General features: G+C 40.8%; 1 protein-coding gene across 8 annotated transcripts in view; it reads right to left on the reverse strand.

Moving 5' to 3' along the window:
• The window catches only part of KIF20B (kinesin family member 20B), a 67,733-nt gene extending 63,658 nt beyond the window's left edge, over positions 1–4,075 (reverse strand). For 7 of the 8 annotated variants that reach the window (XM_037156659.2, XM_037156658.2, XM_037156653.2 and 4 more), the window contains exons 1-2: positions 3,993–4,075; positions 521–578 (exon numbers count right to left, since the gene is read on the reverse strand). The gene's annotated coding sequence lies outside the window, so the exon portion shown is untranslated. Of the gene's footprint in view, positions 1–520; positions 579–3,783; positions 3,908–3,992 lie in introns of those variants that run through there. The other variant, XM_037156651.2, reaches the window with a different exon arrangement.
• Between the last annotated feature and the right edge of the window lie 8,898 nt (positions 4,076–12,973).

Consider the following 12,973-nt stretch of genomic DNA (forward strand, 5'->3'; position numbering starts at 1 on the left):
ATCACAGATGACAGTGGCCTTAATAGTATGTGTGAGACAACTTCAAATCTCTGTATGTTCTGGATTGAAGTCAAGGTAAAATATCCTGAGATTGCCTCAAAATCACCGAAAAGCCTGCTTCAATTTCCAACATTCTTTCTTTATGAAGAAGGGTTTTCTGCAGTGACAGCAACCAAAGTGAGAATACAGAGTAGACTGGACATAAGCAACACACTTCAGGTGTCACTTCTCCCATCACCCCCAGATGGGACCAGCTCAGGGCTCCCAATGATTCTGCATCATGGTAAGTTATATAATTACTCCATTATATATTACAATGTAATAATAATAGAAATAAGCTGCACAATAATTGTAATGCACTGGAATCATCCCCAAACCAATCCCCAGCCCCACCCCTCCACCCCCCACTGGTCCATAGAAAAATTGTATTCCACGAAACCAGTCCCTGGTACCAAAAAGGTTGGGGACTGATGATCTATAACATGATGACTCATTAAAAAAAAAAGATCAAATTACTTACAGATTCTGAATCAAATACAACTGGACACAGCCAACCACTATTATTCATATGATCCAACCTATGGATAAATTCATCAGAAGAAATTTCATAAGTAAAAGTAATCCATTAAGTAAGACAATATAAGGCATTTATATTTCTGCCTAAAATCCTCTCAGAAATCATCAGTAAATGAATGGATTAAAATACTATGGTACATTTACACAATGGAATTCTATGCAGCAGAAAAAAAGGAGCTCCCACCCTTTGCAACAGCATGGATGGAACTGGAGAACATTATGCTAAGTGAAATAAGCCAGGTGATGAAAGACAAATACATATGATCTCACCTTTAACAGTAACCTAATCAACAAAATTAACAAGCAAGAAAAATATAACCAAAGACATTGAAATTGAGAACAGGCTGACAGTGACCAGAGGGGAGAGGGGAGGGGGTTATAGGATAAAAGGGTGAAGGGTTTGCAGGAAGAACTATAAAGGACACATGGACAATAACGGGGGGGGGGGGGGGGAACAGGGGACAGAGGTGGGGAGGGCTGGGGTGGTGGGAGGAAAAGGCAGAAAACTGTACTTGAACAACAATTTAAAATGTTTTAAAAAAAGAAATCAAACAGTAAGGGTGGAGTAAATTACAACCTTGTGTTATTGTAGTTATTTAGTATCTTCTGAAGAATCTTACTTACAAACTTTGTAACATAACTTGGTTACCTAGACAATTATTTTCAATTGAATTCTTCCAAATAATGCAAGTGAAAAGGGAAATAAAGTATGTGGACATATTCAAAACAGTTCCTGACAGAGCATAAGTCTTAAAAGTAAAGATCAATATGGAATGCAGCAGTAAACTATTAGAACTAAATGAAACATCAAGTCACTAAACTGAAATTTAGGAGTAACCTTAACTGAAAAAATATTAACATTCAAACATCCACTGTGACTTTACCAGGTACCTAATACTAGGGAGGAAGACAGTACCCTGTTTATTGATAATATTATGAAATATGCAGAACAGGGACTCTCACACTATGCTCAGGAAAGCAGTATGGGCATCCTCAGGTGTTATATAAATGAACCAAATATGGTCCCTATTATTTTCTTCTCCACAGCACACCAGGAGCATTAATTCAAAAACCTACTGCAGTGGGAAACTCAAATTCTTACACATCTACTTGCTTTTAATATAGCTCAAATAACCTTATTTTTAGCCATTTAGAGCCTAACTCTTTCCACATCCCATGAAACTACAGGCAACATCTGCTAGCCACAGAACTGAAGACCCAAGTCACTGTTGCCCTTTGGAGTTCTGACCCAGGAACTCCATGCTGTGCTGCGGAGCAGCATCACTGAGACACCTAAGTCCCCCCTCTGATTCTCCGCTCCCTGCCCCAGGTCCTTGCCCTCCTCCACCTCTAGGTGGTAGCCCTTGTCTCTAGTCTCTGGAAGGCTTCACACTGTGAGGGACTTCTCCTGCATGCTAAGTGCTACCCCAGTAAAGCTCCTTGCGTGCTCCTGCCACTTTGTGGTCATACCTCTTTCCTTGATAAGCCTTGAAACCCCAGAACTCAATATAAGGTTTTCATTTTTTTTTATTTTTCTAAATTGCAAAAAGACTAAGGAAATTATACATTTACTTTCAACAAGGCCCAGTAAACTACAGGTTCAACCATACAATTAAACAAGTTTAATGTCTTTATTTTTTCTCTTTTTATTGTATAATCAATGATGTAACAGAAATCGTTAAGTCACTTAAGTGTAGTTTGAGAGAATATTTCGAATATGCAATTTATGGGTGAAAATTAAGAAAAGGGTATGTGATAGAGTAAAAAAATAAGCTCTGATTCAGAACACGGGAAGTGCTCGCAAAAGCATTAACGTACTGGCTTGTCATTTCATAACTCAGATTTCATGAAACGCTCAGGAAACTGGAAGGTAAGCTTCATTCTTTGCCTTCAATTAATTATATTCTCCCTCCAAAAACGTATTCACAAATCTTTCATAAAATCCCCAAATTTAAAAATGTCAGTCTCCTTTAAAAAGTAAGGTTATAGTAGATTGTACTTCTTCGTATGTTCAGTTTTCAATGAATAAAATGTCTCTTCACAATTATAAAACTGTTGAAATATATTGTCATTTCCTGTACTTTTAGTTAACTTTCACTTACGAGTATGTGGCCTCCCCAACTAGACTACAAATTTCTTGACGTCAAGAACCTTGTTTTATACGATTCTGTATCCCTTACAACAAATTCAGCGATGTAGAAGTAATGAAAACTCCCTGTCTAGTGACTTAAATAATGATAATAAAATCCTCTATACCAAAAAGAAAAAAAAAATGGTCCTACTCTTCTAGTGATATCTTTAGCAACAGCAGAGTTCAAGACCTCATTTCTCATTTCAGAAGGCTATTGCCATAACCGAAAAACTGAATTTTTATCTCGATTGGTTAAAGATTAGTGAAAAACTTAAAAAATCTGCTACTGAATGATGTTTCTGAATGTCACTAACAAAATATAGCCTCAAAAACAAGTCTCCATAACTACTGATGAGTCCTCTATATTGTATTATTTTGCAACTTGAAGTTTTGGGTCTTGGACATGTAATAAAATATATACACTGCTACACTGCTTCTGGGTAAACATGCTGCCTTGTTTTAAAAACAGAAACAAACTTGAATTTGACCACCTTAAGCTAGGATTAATTAAAGCCATGAACTGTGTCAACCAGTTTTTCAGCACAGAATATTAGAGTTGTGCCAGGCAGGATTCACTGAAGCAGAAGGTGGAATGAGATGGGGAATGTCATCTGCTTAACCAGGCAGATGACAGACAACAGTCACTGCACTAAACACACACACCCACTTCCACTTGACACTGCAAAGCCCAAAATGGACAAGCCCCAGGCACCAGCAGTGGCTCTAAATAAATGCATAGAGGCCTCCAATAGGGCTCCACGCAAAAGAGGCTTGGCGTCACCTGCCAAGCAACGTGTTCATCTCAGGAATTCAGGAAGATAGCTTTGGCAATAGAGGCCTATGCCTGAACAACAATAACAGCAAAAATAAAAATATCAATTATTACAAGCACTTAAAGCCGCGCTGTTTGTAACAACTTTGCACAGTGTCACTATCTCCACAAGAAACCTAAGAGTAGGTACCATTATTATTATCATCCCCACTTAACAAGTAAAGAAACTGAGGCCTGCACAAATTAAACACGTTGCATTGCGTCCTTCAGCTAAACAGCAGTAGATACGAAATTTAAACCCTACCCCAAGGAACGCGGCTCAACCCTCCAGCCCGCACCAGGTACCCTAGAGGCCTCCGTCGCTCTGCAAACCCGTTCCAGAGAGTAACCTCGGGCACGTTACAGCCCCTTGGGAAGGTGCTCACAAGGCCAGAGCCGTTTCCCCGCCTTAGGCCTGGTAAGTGCTCGGCCACCACCTCCTTCCTGCCACCTCCACCTGGACCACCTCCTCACCTGCAAATATAGCCTAGCCTACCCAACCAGGAAGAACCACCGCGAAGTCTTCGATTTCAAATTCAAACAATGGCGGCCACGACACCGCACTGAATGCTGGGAGTGGGCGGGGCTTCCGGAACAAAGTCGGAAAGCGCCGCAGGCTCGTGCTCTGGGATTTTTACCCGCTCCCGGAAGACAGTTTCAAATGCGGGCGACCAACGGATGGAGGGGTAGGTGGGACCGGGCGTGCGGAGTGTCAGAGCTTCCCGCGAGGCTGGGCTTGCAGTCTTGAGGCGTACCGCGTTGCCTAGTGACTGCTTTGCGCACCACCCTCCGGTTGCAGAAGGAAGATCTCGATGTGCTGAAGGCCCGGTGGTGAGGTGCTGCCAGCAGACTTAGCACGACTCCCCTAAGGACCGGTGGAGGAATGGCGGGCTACTCAGTGCCAGGCCCTCTCTCTGGGGACTAGAAAGGGCTCCGCGTCCGGAGAATTGCTTAGAATGAGCTCTGTCCGCACCGCGAGAGTCGCATTTCTCGGTGCCCGACCGTCTACAACGGCCCTACGGTACGAAATAAATTTTTCCCAGAATAGATTCTTATAAGCATTTCTCTTTTATTTTTCCTTTCTGAAAATATAAGGTAGCCGCCGCTGCGAGGTACTGAACTGTGACAATCCAAATTCCATACATAGTCAAAGTCTTTGCAGTACCCAAAATTTAAGGGCCAGTACATCCTTCTCCGCTTCTCTTAAAATGATCCACTTCTTTTGAGTGTGGTGCTATTACATCCATATTACCAGCATATATTACTTAAGCTGTCTCTCCCGGCTGTACTTCATTTTAAAGAAAACTAATTGCTAACGCTAACTGAACATTTATTTTACCTGGTGCCAGTCACGGTGCTAAGCTTATAAAAGGGATTGTTTTACTAATCCTGAGAACAGCCCTTTGATTCAGGTCCTATTGTTATTCCCATTTTAATAGATTCAGAGGGGACTGAGTTCATATGGTTAAGTAACTTGCTCAAAGGAATATGCCGTTGAGCAAATTACTGGTAGAACTGAGATTTAAACTCAGCTGAGTGAGTTCAAGGCCCTTTTACATGTGGTCTTATTTCCAATTATTTTTCTTGGTTAGTAGCATTTTTAGAATAAGTAGTTTGATGAGCTTACTGTCTCCCTTTCCTTATCATTTTGTATTTATATCTCCCGTAATCTCCTCTTCCCCTCACTAACCCTGCTGTCTCCTCATTCAGCTTGCCTTTCCCCACAAAATAATTATATTTGAGGTGAGCCAGTTTGGATTACAGAAGACGATGCAGGGCCAGGGTTAAAAATGAGCAAAAGAAAGTAGCTGTAGAAAGGGAAGAAAGCAGGAAAGTTTTAAAACTATTCCTACTCAGGCTGGAACTAAAGTCTTTAGGGGACTCTGTCAGTCTCCTCTGCTTCTTCAGACAAGTCTGCCCTTAAATCCATGATTTCTTTCAAACCTTATATACTGCCTTTATTGCTTTTATTACCTGTTAACTGATTTCCCGATCTTGAACCCTCGAGGTACTACATTTATTTATTGTTTGACACAGATTTGTTGAAAATTTTCTATGTGTCGAACACTAGGCTAGGAGTTAGGGAAACAGTGGAAGTGAGTGAGAAAAACACTTAACCTTTAAGGAGTTTGCATTCTAATGGGAGAGACAGCCAAGTTAAAAACTACAAATGACAGTACAACTGCACTAAGTGGTTTGAAGGAAATGTTCTTAGAGCTGTAAGACTATTATGTCACAGGGAACCTGAGTAAATAATGTTTGATCTGGATCTCCAAGAGACATTAGGACTTAACTAAGTTTTGTTTTGTTTTTATTTTTAAAGAGAAGAGAAAGCATTCCAGGCCTAGGGGACATAATACCTGGGGGGAGAATAAATACAAAATTCAGTGGATTCTCTGCCTTATTCTAGCTCCCAGGAGCATTCCAGAGTTGAGTGTAATATCCACACAGTTAAATGTTTCAGCCTTGAAACTCTTAATTTGTCTTCTAGGTTAGCAAAGTCATTTTTTCCTTGTTTACTCCTAACCTCATTGGCCACCCTTCTTAGTCTCCTTTTCTTTTTAGTTTTATGTATTTATTTTCAGAGGGAAAGGGAGGGAGACAGAGAGGGAGAGAAACACCATGGTGTGGTTGTGGTTGCCTCTTGCACACACCCCACTGGGGACCTGGCCCACAACCCAGGCTTGTGCCCTCAGTGGGAACCGAATCAGCAACCCCTTACTTCGCAGGCAGGCTGGCACTCAATCCACTGAGCCACTCCAGCCAGGTCTCTTAGTCTCCTTTTCGATCTCTTCTGCCTAAACTCTAAATTATGGTAGTCCTCAGAGCTCAGTTCTGAGCCCTCCTTTTTCTCTTCTCTACAGTCTCCCATTGGCAACATCATCAACTCCCATGTACAAAAATATTTTTATACTGGTGATGCCCTAAATTCCTTATTCTCCTCAGATGCCTCCTCTGAGCTCCAAACATGCAAATATCTAAGTGCCCCCCTAACATCTCCACCTGGGTGTATAGCAGGCATCTCTAACTTAATATACTTAATAAACTCAATGTGGGACTTGAGTTTTCATCCCAAAACTCAAATCCTCTTCTCTCTAATCTCTGTCTCAGTAAATGACACCACCAGGAATATACCCAGTTACTTGAGACAAAAGAATCATCTTTTAATTTATTTTTAAAGAGAGGGACAGGGGAGGGAGAAGGAGAGGGAGAGAAACATTACTGTGTAAGAGAAACATCAGTCTGTTGCCTTTCACATGACCCCAACCCAGGCATGTACCCCAACTGGGCATCAAACCAGCAACCTTTTGCTTTGCAAGAGGATGCCCAATGAACTAAGCCATACTAGTCAGGCCAAGAATCATCTCTGAGTTCTCCTTTTCTTTCCCCACCCTAATCTAGTTCATAAACAAATATATGTGTTGTACTTTGTCTTTATAAGTGAAATAAATACTCTTCTCTTTTCATTGCCCAGACCATACCATACCCTCCCAGTTCGTTTCCTGAATCAGACCCTGCTCCCCTTCAGACCATTCTTCATTAGAGTGACCAAACTAACCTTCTCAAAATTGAAGCGATCATGTCACTCCCTGGCTTACAACCCTTTAATGACTTTTTAGAATAAAATTGTATATATTACCTTCTTAGAAAAAAAATTCCTGACTACTTTATTTCAAGTGGGTCCCTTTGTATTTGCCAGCTCAATTCCTATTTCATTCTTATTACCACTAGCAATTATTGCATTTGTCTGGTGGTGTTATCATTATTGTTCCCCTACCTGCTAAAATGTAAGTTCTGTGAGTACAAGAACTGTTTCTCTTGGTCACTGATGCATCTTCAATGACCCCTCAAGTACCTGGAGATCAAAAACTATTTGTTGAATAATGAATGAAGGCTGATGTGTCTGGGAGGCTGTGGGGAAGGAGTTTCCAGGGGGAGACCATTCGGACGGTTAACCAGGAGTGAGTTGGGAAGGATGGGCCAAAGCAAGATCCTACAAGGTTTAGCTAAGTTACTGACTTGAGTCCTTATTCTAGGAGAAATGAGAAACCACTCAACTGTTTTAAGCATGAGCACAGAACAATCCAATTTACTTCTGTGTTTTCAAAAGGTTAATCTGGAGCAGAGAACAGAGGCAATCAAGGAGGATGCTCTTGAACCAGTTATGAAGCTGTTGTAGCCGTCCTAGTAAGACAAGATGATACTGTGGACTTGGGAGGTGGCAGAGCAGATGCAGAAAATTGGATTTCAGAGGTGTCTTTTCTACACTTTTTAAATTTCAACACAAGCCACTGAGTTTTCCTGTAGAAAAATAGGGTCAACCTGATTGGAAGATGCTCAGGATTTGCTTCCCATTCAGAATAACTGCATCTCTGCCCTTGAAGTGGGCATAAGATGAAAAGATTAATTTACCTCAAGCTGATCTCCTAACCGGGTCAATCTCTACCAGTAGCAATAGCTAACATTGTGTGTGCCAGATAATATTCTGAGCACTTTATACTCATTTAATTCTAACAGTCACCCTATGAGGTGTTTTATTATTATCCCCATTTAACAGAGGAGGAAACTGAGGCATGGAGCAATTCAGGAATAGTACAGATATCTGCTACATAGAGGTGTTAAGCAGTTTAAATCAGGTAATATTTGTAAAATACTTATAAAAGTATCTAGCCCATGTTAAACAATAACTTCTTAAATCTGAATAAAAAATAAAGAGGGGAATTGGAATTGATATCTGGTTCCAGAGTCTGTGCGATTAACCACTGCATTCTACTGCCTCTCAACATGTGGACCTGGCACCAGTCAGACCACCTTAGCTACGCCTGTCTCCTCAAAGTATGGACCCAACAACCCCTGGAATTCTACTAAAAGAAGACTGAGCCCTGACTGCTGTGGTTGAGTTGGTGAGAAATCGTCCCACAAAGGGAATGGTCATCCACCTGATTCCTGGTCAGAGCACATGCCCAGGTTATGAGTTCCATGCCCTGTTAGGGTTCTTGCAATAGGCAACCGAAGGATGTTTCTCTCTCATGTTGATGTTTCTCACTCTCTCTTCTGCCCTCCTTTTTCCTCTCTTTAGAGATAAATAAATAAAATCTAAATTAAAGGGGGAAAAAAAGGAAGAAGACTGAGTATGTAGCTCCTGCTGCAAAGCCACCTCCAAAGGCAAGAATAAAGTAGCTACTTTCTCCATCCAAAAACTGAGTATATAGATTACAAAGGTTTGTATAACAGGTTTAACAAATACTTATCAAGCACCTACTATGGGGCAGATGTTTCTACCTTTAAGAAGCTTTCAGTCTAGCCCTGGCTGGTGTGACTCAGTGGACTGAGTGCTAGCCTATGAACCAAGAAGTCACCAGTTCAGTTCCCAGTCAGGGCACAGGTCTGGGTTGCAGGCCAGGTCCCCAGTAGGGGGCGTGCAAGAGGCAACCACTCATTGATGTTTCTCTCCCTCACTTTCTCCCTCCCCCTCTCTCTAAAAATAAACACAATATTTTTTAAAAATTAAAAGGAAAAAAATCCTTCAGTCTAATTGAGAATCCTTTCTCAATCCAGGATTCCCAGAGAGAATTAACCCCGAACTCCTTAAGGCACCCATAGCATGCAATGTATTGATTTCTCTTCTATGCATCTAGTTCTTATTATCCTGAGAAAATAGTCACACAAATAATTTTTTTATGTCTTATGGTTTATATGGTAAATCCCCGACACAATTACACAGTTTTACTTCTCATTCACTTCGTAGTCCCAGTGTATGTGGAGTGACTCCTGTGCAGCTGCCTTCGGAATAATGACGGACCCTTTTATGAGGTGATCTGCAGTATTGACCTTGAAGAAGGGAAAGAGAGAGCTTGAACAATCGTGCAGTGGGGTTTCTTACTAGGTAGGCCTGGAAGTGGTGTGCATGACTGCTGCTCATATTCCTTAGGAACCCAGGCATGTGGCCCTAACCTAACTGCAGGGAAGAATGGGAAATGTGTTTGTTCTGCACATCGAGGAAGAGCGTATAGCCAGTCTCTGTCACATGCCTAATAATTAATTAGGACGCAACTAGCAAATTCAAGGGCTGTTATTGGGAGATACTAAAAAATAATTCAGAAGATAAAATGGAAATGGACTGTAATTGGAATAAATATTACATGATCCAATTTGATAAAAATAGGATTTAACTACCTTATTGGATTATGTACAAATAATCTGAAAGAAATCTTATAAAAAGTTTACCTGTGGGTATTAACCAACATCTTTTTTAAAAGTTACTTTTCTTAAAAATCATTCTAGTTACACTAAAAAATAATCAGTGTTTCTACCATTACTATTTGGGCTGTTTGCAGGGGCTTCTCTTTTCACCTAATGACAAGTGCTAGAATGAGAAAATTTTGTTTAAGATTTTATTGATTTTATTTTTAGAGAAAGGGGAAAGGTTGGGGAAAAAAGAGAGATAAATCAACGTGGGAGAGAAACATCAATTGGTTGCCTCTCGCACACTCCCCGCCGGGGCCTAAGCCTGCAGCCGAGGCCTGTGCCCTGACCTGGAATCCAACCAGTGATCTTTCAGTTTGCGGGATGATGTCCAACCCACTGAGCCACACCAGTCGGGGCTGGAATGAGTACCTTTAAAATAGCTGGAAAGAATTGCTTTCTTAAAAAGTTTTTTTTTTTTGGTGCTGTCTTTGCTTTGCTACCATTGAGCTCTCTCAAGAGCACTGCATTTTTTTATAGTAGTCCAAAAGAAAGAGAGGCATGGTCACCCCCACTGCCCTTCTAACTAAATGCAGAATATATCCCAACACTGGGAAAAATACCCTGATTCTAAAGCAGCACTTTGCCTTTGATGGAAATATGTATAAGGAAGACAAGCATTAGGTAGATTTTTACGTGCTTTGACTAATTTTTCAAAGGGACTTCCCCCAAAACCAATTCTTTGAATTATTGTTCCTTTTATGGCCGGTAAGAAGATTTTACTCCTTGGGACAGTACACGATAGAAGATTCCAGATGAGTGAGGGTATACCTTTCTTTTAGTAACGAACTATAGAAATGATCCCTGAAAGAATTGCCCATATACCTTTCTTTTATAAAGTAAGAGAATGGACTATAATGAAGGAATACAAAATGTTTGCTCTAGGCAGAGGAAAGAATATGTTGAAGTAAAGGGTGGGTGCGGGGAGGGCAGGCAGTAAGCAGGCTACACAGTCAAATACGCAAGTGGATTCCTGGCTCTGTCACTTTAAAGTTTGTGACATTGGGCAAGGTCAACCGACCTTTCTGACTGTGATGTTTCTTAAGCGCCAGTTTCTCTTAGGTACAGGAGACACCCAGTAAATGGTAGTTACTATTACAATGTAACAGGAGAGCCCAATGTAGAAAAATAATAGAACGATCTAGCCCCAACCTAACAAATAAAATATCTTCCTTCCCTAAGGGAAATAATCCTCACTGGATTTTATGCATATTTTGTATCTATTTGCTAGATTTTATACCTGTTTGGAATTACAGGAACTGTGCACTCATTTTTGTAAGTTCCTCAGCCCAAAGGGTTGCTCTTGAACTAACAGGAAAGGAGAGAGAGACTTGGGACTGAATCAACAGTCTTCAGCCTTTCACGACAGTTCATGTTAGATGTTTGTTGAAGAGCTAAGCAAGTACAGGGATGATGCAAAAGAAAAGCTTGCTCCCCCAAAAGAATTCATAAAATAACACATGAAATAGGGCCCAAGCCACAGAAACTTAAAAGTCAATCAAAATTCTAATGAATTCTCAGTTGAAGGAAATATTCTAGTAGGATTCCCAAAATATATTTTAATGATGAGTCACAGTTGTGATGTACAATTTGTGGAACAGTTAAAAAACAAATAGAAAATCTTTCAAATGAATGGATATGCAGGGGAAATTTGTGAGAATGTTTGGGACATATTTGAAATGAGCTGTTTTCTTTCATGTTTTTTTTCTTTTTGATTGCTCATTGTGGGGCAATATGTGACTAGGCAGACAAGTACCAAACAGACAATTTGGTACAAAAGGGAACATCTATATTCAATGACTATAAATTTAGCATCTCCACCCTCTTCTGGCCCAGACTTCTTCACGTTGTCCGGCGTGGGGCTCAGCTACTGACCACGTCAGTCCAACAGCCAGGGGTGTGAGACTCTGTTGCTAGAAATATCCCAACTCAAATATGGGCAGACAATAGCCTTCCCAAAATTTCTTTGTCCAATACAGTAAATTTCAGGAGACTTCTGTCCTGTTGACAAACTCTGAAAAGGACTGAGCAGGGGAGCGAAGGTGAAGAGACCCCTTCCCTCTGCTCAGGTGTGCAGTTTCTGGCCCAGGGACCTGCCGTTATTTCCACTTGGAGTCTGGGTCTTGGGGACGCCTTCTAATGCTATGGGTTTATGTATTTTGTTGTTCCTCAACATTACACATGTGCTATGAAAAAATATTATTCTGAAGTGAAGAAAGACTAATGATTCACTTTTTTTTAACACTATGCTTCTCTCTGCTTAGTAATAAGCAGATCCCAGTAACAAAGGAATGAATAATTATTGACTTCCACCAGAAATCTGTGGATGTTTGTCAAGGACGTATGAGCACTAAACTCTGACCTTTGCTAATGAATCTGCCAAAGTTTCTACATTGTGTATGAGACTCTGGGACAGGAATACTTTACATAAGACCTAGAATAAATAGCAGAGTGATTTATATGGTATTTGGTCTACAGAAAGAGAGAAAAAGATACCACTCATGGTTCACAGAAGAGGCAGAGAGCTCAGGAGTTAGATGTATACAACAGTCATCTAAGAACAATAAAATCTTGCAATTGTCTTCCAATCCAGCTTACTTGCAATGAGCTCATGCTGCTGGCACAAAGTGTTTATGGAACCAATGAGAAAAGACTTCTCTTGTAACTGATGCTTTTTTTTAAAGATTTTATTTATTTGCTTCTATAGGGGGGGAAAGAGAAGAAAAGTGAAAGGGAAAGAAACATCCATCAGTTGCCTCTCATAGGTGCCCTGACTGGGAACCAGGGACCAAACCCCACAACCCAGGCACATGCCCTGATGTGGAATAGAACCAACAACTATCGCTCTGGGGGTTGAACCAACCACCTAAGCCACGGCATTCAGTGGTGCTCAGCACCATTCAGCTGCTGCTTTCTTGTCTGCATGATAATGCGCAGGTAAATTGCAAACATCTCTTTGACATCTTACATATGGGCTTTTCCCAATCAATGCAAATGTTATCTTGCATGTGCCTATGGCATTCACACTACCAAGAACAGTCAGTCTTTGCTTGTCATCTATGAAATCTGTTGGTGCCCTTTGTCAGCCATTGTTGAGGTTTCTCTAGGAATGCAGCAGCAGTACAGAGCTGTTTCATCAGCACTGTAAATTTGCTTAGCAAAAGAAGAGGCTGGAGAAATCTTGGCAAATTTATCAATATAATTTCAGC

Source organism: Artibeus jamaicensis, unplaced genomic scaffold (assembly GCF_021234435.1).
Source record: "Artibeus jamaicensis isolate MK-2021 breed Jamaican fruit bat unplaced genomic scaffold, CSHL_Jam_final contig_332, whole genome shotgun sequence".
NCBI classification, from domain to species: Eukaryota; Metazoa; Chordata; class Mammalia; order Chiroptera; family Phyllostomidae; genus Artibeus; species Artibeus jamaicensis.